General features: G+C 40.5%; 1 long non-coding RNA gene across 1 annotated transcript; it reads left to right on the top strand.

The window, feature by feature from the left end:
- The first annotated feature begins 10,370 nt into the window (after positions 1–10,370).
- LOC134289984 (uncharacterized) lies at positions 10,371–10,992 on the top strand. Its single transcript, XR_009998779.1, has 3 exons — positions 10,371–10,449; positions 10,535–10,802; positions 10,862–10,992. It is a non-coding gene; the product is annotated as an uncharacterized LOC134289984 (long non-coding RNA).
- The last annotated feature ends 314 nt before the right edge of the window (positions 10,993–11,306 follow it).

The raw sequence follows: 11,306 nt of genomic DNA on the forward strand, positions 1-11,306 counted from the left end.
TGAACCAGGAGTACTTCGAATAGCTCCTGTTATTGACAATGTTGCTAAACGTTGAAGTTTAGCCAGCACTCGTTGGGCTGTTTTGGTTTTGGTTTTAGGCCACCAGACTAGAGAGGCATAAGAGACTTTGGGTCTAACAACTGCCAGGTAGATCCAATGAACTATCCTGGGTTTTAGCCCCCACTTTCCCCCGATCACTCTCCGACAGGCCCAAAGAGCAGTTGTTGCCTTATTTACTACATGCTCTAGATGTTCACTCCAGTTCAGTTTTTTATCTAGTATGACTCCTAAATATTTCACCCTGGAGGAGAATGTCAACTGTACCCCATCCAAGGACGGTGCCTTTATATTGACATTTCTTTTTCTTGTAAAAATTACAAGAGTAGTTTTTGAGGGATTTACGTTTAGTCCCTCTCCTTTACACCAGGCAAGAGTGTAGTTTAACGCTATTTGCATTCTGTTTGATAGCGTTTCATCATGCTTCCCTCATACCACGATATCATCTGCATAACCAATGACTTCGAATCCCATTGCCACTAAACTATTAAGCAAGTCATCAACAACTAAAGACCACAGCAATGGTGAAAGTATACCTCCTTGGGGACAGCCCTTAGACGTACTTACTTTAATGGTTGATTCGCCCAGTCTGGAGACAATACATCGATTTCTCAGCGCTGCAGTGATCCAGTCAACGATTGAGCCATGAAAGCCCCGTTTATACATAGCTGATCTGATTGAAGCATGTGAAGCGTTATCAAACGCACCTTCAATATCAAGAAATGCACAGTACGCTACTTCCTTGTATTTGATGCTTTTTTCTATTTTTTGTGTCAACGTGTGAAGGGCTGTTACCGTCGACTTGCCTTTGCAATAGGCAAACTGTAATTTATTTAGCTTGTGAGCTTTTAAAATCGAGCCTTTGATATGCTCATCCAGAATCTTTTCCGTTATTTTGAGTATAATTGAGGTTAGGCTTATTGGTCTGTATGCTTTAGGCTGTGTTTTGTCCCGTTTGCCGTTTTTTGGTATGAATATCACTCTTACCTTATTCCACCAACTGAGAATGTAGCACAGTGTCATGCTACTAATAAACATCTCAACTAAAGCAGGGATGATTATGTCCCTACCGTGCTGTATTAGCGCCGGAAAAATGCCGTCTTCTCCAGCAGATTTGAAAGGGTCGAAGGAATTTATTGCCCAGTCCACCATTGCCACTGTGAAAATTTTTCGGGATTCCATGAGTGCATCTTTTCTGTTCATATTGCGTCCAGAATTTGTCCTCAATTGTCCCGATGAATTTTCATCAACAGCAAATGAGCCTGGGAAATGTTTTTCCATCAGTACTTCCAATGTTTCTGAAGGACTTCTGGTGAATGTGCCATTATCCTTCTTAACGTTGCCTAGGCCATTTGAGTGTTCCTTAGAAAGGACTTTTTGAAGCCTGGCCGCTTCTGAAGTGTATTGGATGTTTTCACACATGAATCTCCAATGTCTTCGTTTGCTTTTCCTTATTTCAGTGCTATATTCGGTTAGAGCCTTTCTATATTGGCCCCAATCCGAAGTTGCTTTTGCTCTGTTGAAGAGTTTTCTTACTTTCCTCCTCATTTTTTGTAGAGCGTTGTTCCACCAAGGGACTTTCCTGTTTGAACTCCTTTCCCTTTGTGGACAACTTTCGTAGTATGCTTGTATAATTTTGTTAGTGACCATCCTAGAAGCTTCTTCTAGTTGCTCTGCTGTTCTTACTTTTTCGTCCAGCAGAGGTTGCTTGGTCGCAAGACTTTGCTTGTAGAGATCCCAGTTGGTGTTCCTGGGGTCTCGATAGAATTCCCTCACGGTCTCTCCCCTCTCTATTGAGAAGGTGATATGCTTATGATCTGAGAGAGATACCTCGTCAGATACTTCCCAAGAGGTAATTCTATCTGTTAGAATTTGGCTACAAAGTGTTAAATCAAGTACTTCATGTCGCCTTGAGTTAACATATGTGGGTTTGTCCCCTCTGTTACATATATCAATGTTATTAGCAGAAATATATTCTAAAAGGGACTCACCTCATTTGTTGATGTCACTGCTTCCCCATACAGTGTGGTGAGCGTTGGCATCGCAGCAGATAATAAATTGCTGGTTTTGTTGTCTGCAGCTGGTGACAAATTCGCAGATTGAGGACGTCGGAGCTTCTTCTTCATCACCAGGAAAGTAAGCTGATGCTATATCTACGATAGACTTACCCCTGGTTGTTGGAACCTCCACCCTGATGGCTACGATGTCTCGTTTGATAAATTCTGTAATGGGAGTAAAATTAATCCTTCCATTTACTAAGATAGCTGTCCTTGGAGAAGGATGGCTATCATCATAGAGTAACTTACATTTTGGTGTAGTAAGGCCCATCACCCTATGATTGTTGACCCACGGTTCCTGTACTAACGCCAGGTCGAGGTCTTCCTTGGCAAACCTTTGCAAAAGTACGCCTGATGCCCCTCTTGCATGCTGTAGGTTTGCCTGAACCAATTTTATGTTGGTCATTGCGTTGACGATCCGCTTTTTTGTGACTGGCGGATCGTCGGCTTAGTTTTTGTGCCTTTTGTGGTGGACTCTTTGGAGATTTCTGGGACCTTCTTTTGCATTCCCAGTGAACTACTGTTATTCTCACCACGGTAATTATCCTTTTTCGGATTCGTTTTAGCAGTTCCTTCTTGGGATTCAGTTTTAGACGAACTTTCACATTCATCACCAGTAGTATTTACCGGACTTGGCCCAGGAATTTGTTGCTGCTGGTCCACTTGAGGGCCCGGCAGCGTGTTCCCTAGGTCTTTGCCCTGTATCATACTGGCGACTTCCGTTTCCATTGCCATATCCTGAACCTCTATACAGTCAGTGTTACTGTCCTGCTTGTCGATCCTGCTTTTCTTGACCCGACGTAGTTTTGCAGTGTGATACAAGTAGTTGATTTGAAATCCCCATCTTGTCAATTTCTGCATTGAGTCCTCGTTAACTGTGAGAACCAGCTCAACATCATTCCCGTTAGGGGAAGATCTTTGCAGAATTCTCCAGGAATCCGTGTCCAAGTCATTCTGTGACTCGATGAATGCCATTATTTGCTCGTTGCTTTTAGTGGCGCTTTTTGGCAGGTAGGCTACCAAGATTTCCGATCTAGGAATGTTCTTTTCGTCGACCGCTATCAACTCAACTCCCTCGCATACAAGTAGGCTCGGAGTTATCCTTTTTAACCAGTCCGCTGTAGCCTGGTCGTGGCAGTTGATAACAAGGAAGCCTGTTTTTATGGTGCAGCCTCTGAAAATCGGTTTTACATCTGTTCCCCGATTTTCCACTACTTTGTTAATAATGGTGTCTTGTACCAATATTAGCTGTTGTGTTGTTAGAGCTGTAGTCGGATAGTCCTTTGGTATTATTCCTATGCGTACTTGGCTCACAACCTCCGTGTATAGCGGATTTTGAGTAGCAGTGGGCTTAGTTTTCCTATCTGGGACTTTTAGATTCCTTGATAGACGACTCTCAGCTACTGCCAATGCCCCCTTACCAGGGACTTTAATATTCCCGGGTAGAGTATGAGCAGTTTTTGCTTTTTGCTTCGTGCCTGGGACTTTCGGTTTCCCGGGTTGACTTCGCCCTGCTGCTGCCTCTGTTTTCCTATCTGGGACTTTCGTATTCCCGAGTTGACTGCAACTTCCAGCTTTAGCCTGTTTACCTGGGACTTTCAGTTTCCCGGGTTTGGAGCGTTCAGCGTCTTCGTTTGTCTTATTCGCAACTTTAGAGGTACCGGGTTGCATGTGGACAGCATCTGCCTCTGCCCTTCCATCTTGGAAGTTTGGATCTCTTTGCCGTTGCAGCCGGATGTTCACCGATGATGTGGCTAGGGATTTTCGAGAATGGTCTTTGTGCGGCCTTCCCGTTGGTGTTGATGTCCCTTTTGTCTTTTTGGGTTGTAGCTTCTAACCACTCGATAGGTCATCTCTAGGCCTTTTCGATGGTTCTGACTGCACGCTTGGCCTGTAGGCAAGGCGATAGGCCTCGTCTTTGTCATAGCCCTGATCTAGCAGTTTTTTCAGTCGCTTTTTACCGGCACCACTTAGCTTGATTCGGTCCATTTGCTGAGATTGTTCCGGATTTGCAACGGTTGATCCCCTTGATGTCTTGATAGTGACGCTTACTCGATCGTCCTCGTCGCTGTCTTCCATCTCGGAGTTCTTTGGAGTGTCCAAGTTGATCGATGGACAACTGGACAGATTTTCCAGTGATTTACTATCTAGCTGTGCTTCGAGCTGCTCCAGCGCATCTCCCTGGTCAGTGTCCATTTTTTCCAGCTGAGAGAGGCAGTTGGCACCTGTTGTTTTATTTTGTTTGTTGTTGTTGCTCATTGTTGTTCCCACGAGCCGCACGGGAAGTAAAGGTCGACTGTGCCAGAGCCCTGCATTAACGCAGCAAGAGATGAATACTGTGGGGCTCTCCCTGGTACCCCACAGGCTCCGTTCGCGACTGATTATTTGTTTCACCCCCCCAGCCATGCATCCATAGGCACGGGTCGCATTACACCGTAGATTCGGGGTTGACCCATGTTTGCTTTAGTGCTTATCAAATATCCTGTCACAATTGAGATGTGATGGACATTGGTTGATGTAGCACTTGATCCCAACTAGGTTCAACTCGTTTTCTGAAGTCGATAACCCTGTTCGGATTAAATTGCCAAATTTCCAAGGGCTCTAATAACCCTTTCCCTAATATTGACGACCTTAAATAACATAATACTCCACATTTGCATAGAATGTGTTCAGCCGCTTCGTTTTCCGTTTGACAAAAACGACATTCAGAAGATTGAATTTTACCAATCTTATTTAAGTGATATCTGCTTGGGCAGTGCCCAGTCATCAGACCGGTTATTACCCTGAGATCTTTTTTGTTCAGATTTAATATGGCCTTGGCTTTTGCTGCACTGGGTCTTATAAATCTTTTAGCTTGTCTACAGGTATCGTGGCATTCCAATTAAATTCTACCATAGACATTTCCCAGGTTTTAAGTTTCATTCTAAGAGTACACTCCGGAACTCCACAAAATGGTTCAGGGCCAACAAAACACGATACTGCACCCTGTCTTGCTAAGTTGTCGGCTTTTTCATTTCCTTGAATTCCACAATGACCTGGAACCCAGTATAATATAACCTCGATCCTAATGGCCAATTGCTTCAGAGAAAGAATGCATTCCCACACCAGCTTAGATTGGCACGTGAATGCCTTTAGCGCATTTAGAGCAGCTTGACTATCTGAGAAGATACAGATTTTGGCAAACCTGTAGTTTCTCTTGAGGCATGTATAAGCACATTCCAAAATTGCATGAATTTCTGTTTGAAACACAGTGGGACTGTATCCCATTGGTATAGCTTTATTGATGCCAGGGCCTACAATTCCAGCCCCTGTATATTCACCCATTTTGGAACCGTCAGTTTAAAATACAATAGAACCTGGACGTAAACTTGGCCCACCAGAATCCCGAACATAGCGGCTTGGTTTCACCACTTTAAAGGGATCATCATAGTTGGTCCTCGTAATCAGACAATCCAATCCAATGAGTTCAGATCGAAGTCTCTAATGATCTTCAGATGACCCACAAGATCCCCGTCCATTATTTTTTTGAAACGAATGAATTGCAGGGCACTTTTTGCCGCTTGCGTTTGATGCACAGGTAGTATATTGAGAAGGGCATCTAAAGCAGCTGAAGTCCCCAGGCTTTACTGCAGACCCAAAAAGCATTACCATTTGTAATAACCTTGTTCAGATGAGAATTCCAGTTCAGTTTCTTGTCAAAAGTAACGCCAAGATGTTTGACTTCCTCTGAGAAGTGAATTTGAACTCCGTCTAAATAAGGCTGCATAAGACTCAATTTCTTCCTTCTAGTGAAAGGAGCTATAGTAGTTTTTGAGGGGTTTACGTTTAAGCCCCTTTTCCTACACCATTCTAGCGTACTATTGAGTGCAAATTGTAGCCGATTAGAGATCGTCTGGATTACTAAGTACATTGGTCAAAACTCCGGAACGCCTTGACCGATTTTGCCCATTATCAATAGTAAACAACGCGGTAAAATTCCGGTTCAATTTGAGCTAAAATCCGTAATGGGAAATGAGTGCCTTTTTTGTACACAGACATACTTACACACATACAAACATCATCTGAATTAATCGAACTGAGTTTATTGGTATGTGTGACATTTTTAGCCTTCTATCGAAAATTCTATTCTTGAGTGAACATATAGCCTTTCATTACACTTTGGGGCTGTAGACCAAAATATGGTCATCTCAGACCCCCTGTCTCCCCCTCGTAGACGTTAGTCTATGCAAAAAAAAAATATTGTGTGGAGCGTAGACAATGGCCGGACCATCCACGCCCCCCCTGCCTCCCAAAAAGTCTACGTGATTTATGGACAGCTCCATTGGTATACAAGAAAGGCAAAAACTTGAATTGGCCAAAATTTTAACGAAAATTCCATAAAAAACACTGATTTTGTGTTGGCGCTCGTGTGAGGGCCGCTTAACCCTTTGAAGCCGATTTTTTCCAAGCGTTATAATAGAGTTTACGTTTTTTTGTGGTTTTGGTGCTCAACAGCATAGAAAGGGTAGAATAGGAAGCAGAATTTTTTTCTGGATATCCTAGATCATCCAAACTGTTCTTGAGTATAGATCCTAAAGCCCACGCGTGTAACGGTAACTTCTTCCACTATACAAAGCTACGATTTGTATTCTATCATGTCCAGTAAGTCTTCTGAAAGTTCAATAGGCAGTGTCAGCTCAGTTGAGATATCCTTGTTCATCCAAACTCTTCTTGAGTTTAGATCCTAAAGTATACGGGTGTAACAGATACTTTTTTTCATTGTACAAAGCTACGATATGTTATCTATCATGAATATTCAATGGACATCATTAAATCGGCTGGAGTCATCCAAACTATTATGATGTTTAAAATCTTGCATCTACATCAATTGAAGTTTCTGTTTTGAATATATAGTTATGATGTATAATTATACTTACTGAAGGTCACAGAATATAATCAGAGATAATGACAAAGTTCCGAGATATTCAAAATCGTGCACACTGTCCTGCTGTACAGTATATGGAGTCAACAGTTGTAACATCTTTTATTTTGCTATTTTGAGTTACACAACATTTTTTTTTTGTTGGGATTTGAACCACTGCGACCATTACTTTGATCTATTGTGGTATACCCCTGTTTAGTTTCGCATTTGTTCAGGACGACGAGTCACCATTGAAGGTTGACGTCGTTTGCTGATTATGCGAAGTACCCCACTCTGGGATGATTCTTAGGATTAAATCAACCATCAAATTGGGATTTTTCAACCAAATTTCAGAAGGATTTAGAATAGGTACCCTTGGTGAAATATTGTCTTCTACGCACAAATAGTGCTGGACAGTCACATAACAGATGGTGAGAGGTCTCAATTGCATAGTTACAGAATCGACGACAGACATCAGTTTGACATCGACTAATATTTTTCAAATGATATCGTGTCGGGCAGTGCCCCGTGAGAAACCCAAGAGCTATGCTTAGAGATTTTTTATTTAGATTTAATAGTTTTTCTGTAGTTTTGTCATTCGGAGTTATGAACAGTTTGGATTGTCTTGATGTTTTCGTAGCAATCCAGTTTGATTGAATCATTTGATCCTCCCATCGCTTTACTTCCATTTGTATTTCACATTTAGATACACCACAGAATGGTTCTGGGCCTATGAATTGAACTTCAGAGCCTACTCTGGCAAGTGTATCAGCTTTTTCATTACCTTCTATTCCACAGTGGCCTGGTACCCAGTACAGATTAACCTGGTTTTTAGCGGCCAACTGTTTCAGTAGTTCAATGCATTCCCACACCAGTTTAGACTAACATGTGAAAGATTTTAGTGCATTCAAAGCCGCCTGACTATCTGAAAATATGCAAATCCGTGTGTACACTGTATACCTGTACTTCCTCTTAAGGCATACAGACACACACTCTAGAATTGCATATATTTCTGCAAGAAAAACGGTTGTCCAATATCCCATTAATATTGAAATATTCAGCCGTGGCCCGGTAATTCCAGCTCCAGTGCCATGATTCATTTTTGAGCCATCTGTGTAGAAAATAACCGATCCTGGTAAGATATTCGGTCCTCCCGATTCCCATACTTGACGATCAGTGTTCACCACTGTGTATGGTATATCAAAGTTCAGTCTCTTATCCATCCAGTCTTCGTTCATTACTACTAATTGATTAACGGGAAAATCTTTCAGTATACTGAGATGCCCGACAAGATTACCTTCCAGTAATATAGTACTTCTTCTAAGCCTTAGGGCACTCTTTTCAGCTTCCTTTTGCACATATTGATGCAGTGGAAGTTTATAAAAAGCGGAATCTAAAGCCTTTGACGGTGTACTATGCATTGCTCCTGCTATAGCCATGCAAGCCAAACGTTGTAACTTTTCGAGTCTTCTTTGTGTTGTATATTGTTTTGTCTTAGGCCACCAAACCAGCGACGCATAGACTATCCTGGGTCTTACGATAACCGTATAGATCCAATGAATCATTTTTGGTTTGAGCCCCCATTTTCTTCCAAACGTAGTTTTACTTACCCAAAGAGCACTCGTGGCTTTGTTAATTACATGTTCTAAGTGTAAGTTCCAGTTAAGTTTATCATCTAGAATTACTCCCAAATATTTAGCATTTGAAGAGTATTTTAAGATAGATCCGTTAATTTTCAAAGTTATCAAAGCAGGTTTTCTTCTGCGGGTAAATGGCACTAAAACTGCTTTTGAAAGGTTGATGTTCAATCCTTCGTTTTGACACCAACGCCAGGTGCAGTTTAGTGCAGATTGCATTCTGTTTGTTATGATACTGTCAAACTTTCCACGCACTATTATAACTACGTCATCTGCAAAACCGATGACTTCGAAGCCTTTTCTCACTAGTGTATTAAGAAGATCGTCAACAACAAGTGACCATAGTATGGGGGACAATACACCCCCTTGAGGACATCCCCTGGTAGTCTTTACAGTTATTGATGATTCTCCCAATTCAGCCGATACTTTCCTATTATTTAGCATTTCCATTTATCCACTTTTTGATACAAGGATCGAAGTTTCTATTTGTCATTGAATTGTCAATAGAGCTGTAAGACGCATTATCAAAAGCACCTTCTATATCAAGAAATGCTACAAGAGCAAATTCTTTCCTGTTAAGCGTACTTTCTATTTTTGTAACTAGTTCGTGAAGAGCTGTGACTGTAGATTTATTGGATTGGTAAGCAAATTGATATCTACTAAGAGGATATCTTTGTAAATAATTTAATTTTATGCATTCGTCTATTATCTTTTCCATAATTTTGAGTATGGTAGACGTAAGACTTTGGTTGTGCTTTGTCTTTTTACCCGCTTTTGGAAAAAAAAAACTACTCGAACTTGAGTCCATACTTTAGGTATAAAGGGTGATACGGTCAAAATTTGGTCACATAATTTGTTTCATAACTTGAGACTGCGTACACCAAAACAGCTGATTTTTGGATCAGTAATGGTACATTATATGTAGCTTATACCATAAAATTTTCATCAAAATCGGTTTAGTATTTGCGAAGATATTGTGAATCCTGAAAACTGCAATTTTAAAATTTTGTACAAAGAGGATTAAAGAATAAGAACACATTTTTACTCTTTTATTTATAGAGCCAGAAATACTGAACCAATTTCAATGAAATTTTTTCTGTATGTTAAGTATATATATCAAAATGATGTGTAAAAATATCATTCAATTTCATCCAGCCGTTACAAAGTTATAATATAATATAAAGAGGATTCACACATTTTTTCTGTTTTAATTATAGAGCCAGAGATACTTAACCGATTTCAATGAAAATTTTTCTGTATGTGAAGTATGCATATCAAAATGCACAAAGAGTGTGATTCGGCTTTAACAGTCAACAAACTTGCATCGATTACTTTTTAATCTTTGCCGACGTTTCGGTCCGGGGAGTGGACCTTCTTCAGGGCCTGGAATTTTATTATATTTACTGACATTACGTATTTACATTATTATATACTGGACTTACTCGATTTTAAATCAACAAGTTAAAAAATTTTTGTTTGCTAATTGTAAAATGTCGGGTTTAAAAGGGTTAATCTTCCTCCACTGGGGCATCGCTATAGAGGAAGATACAAATTAATACCTAAACACATCGTTCGACCTACATTTTGTTGCATGGTTATTAGACCTACATCTGGATGAATCAGCCTCTGCTTACGGTCAGGGAGTTTTTCGATGTTGCAGGGGACTTAATTGCTATAACTGAGCTTGACACTGTTTGCTACGCGAGGTTCCTAGTATGGCGCACTTTTTACTTGTACCTACAAACGAGATGTATCTCTCAGGATGGACTTGTATTGGTTGTTGTTGCGCTGTTTTCAGGTTGCTCTCCAGATGATGGTCGCGGTGGAGGTTTGTGTGTCTGTATTTGCTGTATCGAAGATAGGAGATAGCTAGAGGATACTAGAAACCTCGCGTAGCAAACAGTGTCAAGCACAGTTATAGCAATTAAGTCCCCTGCAACATCGAAAAACTCCCTGACCGTAAGCAGAGGCTAATTCATCCAGATGTAGGTCTAATAACCATGCAACAAAATGTAGGTCGAACGATGTGTTTAGGTATTAATTTGTATCTTCCTCTATAGCGATGCCCCAGTGGAGGAAGATTAACCCTTTTAAACCCGACATTTTACAATTAGCAAACAAAAATTTTTTAACTTGTTGATTTAAAATCGAGTAAGTCCAGTATATAATAATGTAAATACGTAATGTCAGTTAATATAATAAAATTCCAGGCCCTGAAGAAGGTCCACTCCCCGGACCGAAACGTCGGCAAAGATTAAAAAGTAATCGATGCAAGTTTGTTGACTGTTAAAGCCGAATCACACTCTTTGTGCACCAACTCCAGTCGAAACCACCCCCATATCAAAATGTTGTGTAAAAATTTCATTCAATTTGATCCAGCCGTTACAAAGTTATATTTGCTTAAGTGGCACCGGTCGGTTTTTTTCATATTCAAACTGCTACAACTTTAAAAGTATTCATACAAAATGGCTCAAAATTTTACTAAGAACATATTTTCATAATAGTACTACACTGTAAAATTTGGATAAAAATCGGAGCAGTATTGGTAGTTCTATAATCAAAATTGTGCTTTACTGACCTTATATTTCCGAAAATTTACTATGGAGCGCCTTTGTGCAAACTTTTAAAAAGGTAGGTCGATGGTTTTATCTATAT

This window comes from Aedes albopictus, chromosome 3 (assembly GCF_035046485.1).
Source record: "Aedes albopictus strain Foshan chromosome 3, AalbF5, whole genome shotgun sequence".
Taxonomy (NCBI): Eukaryota; Metazoa; Arthropoda; class Insecta; order Diptera; family Culicidae; genus Aedes; species Aedes albopictus.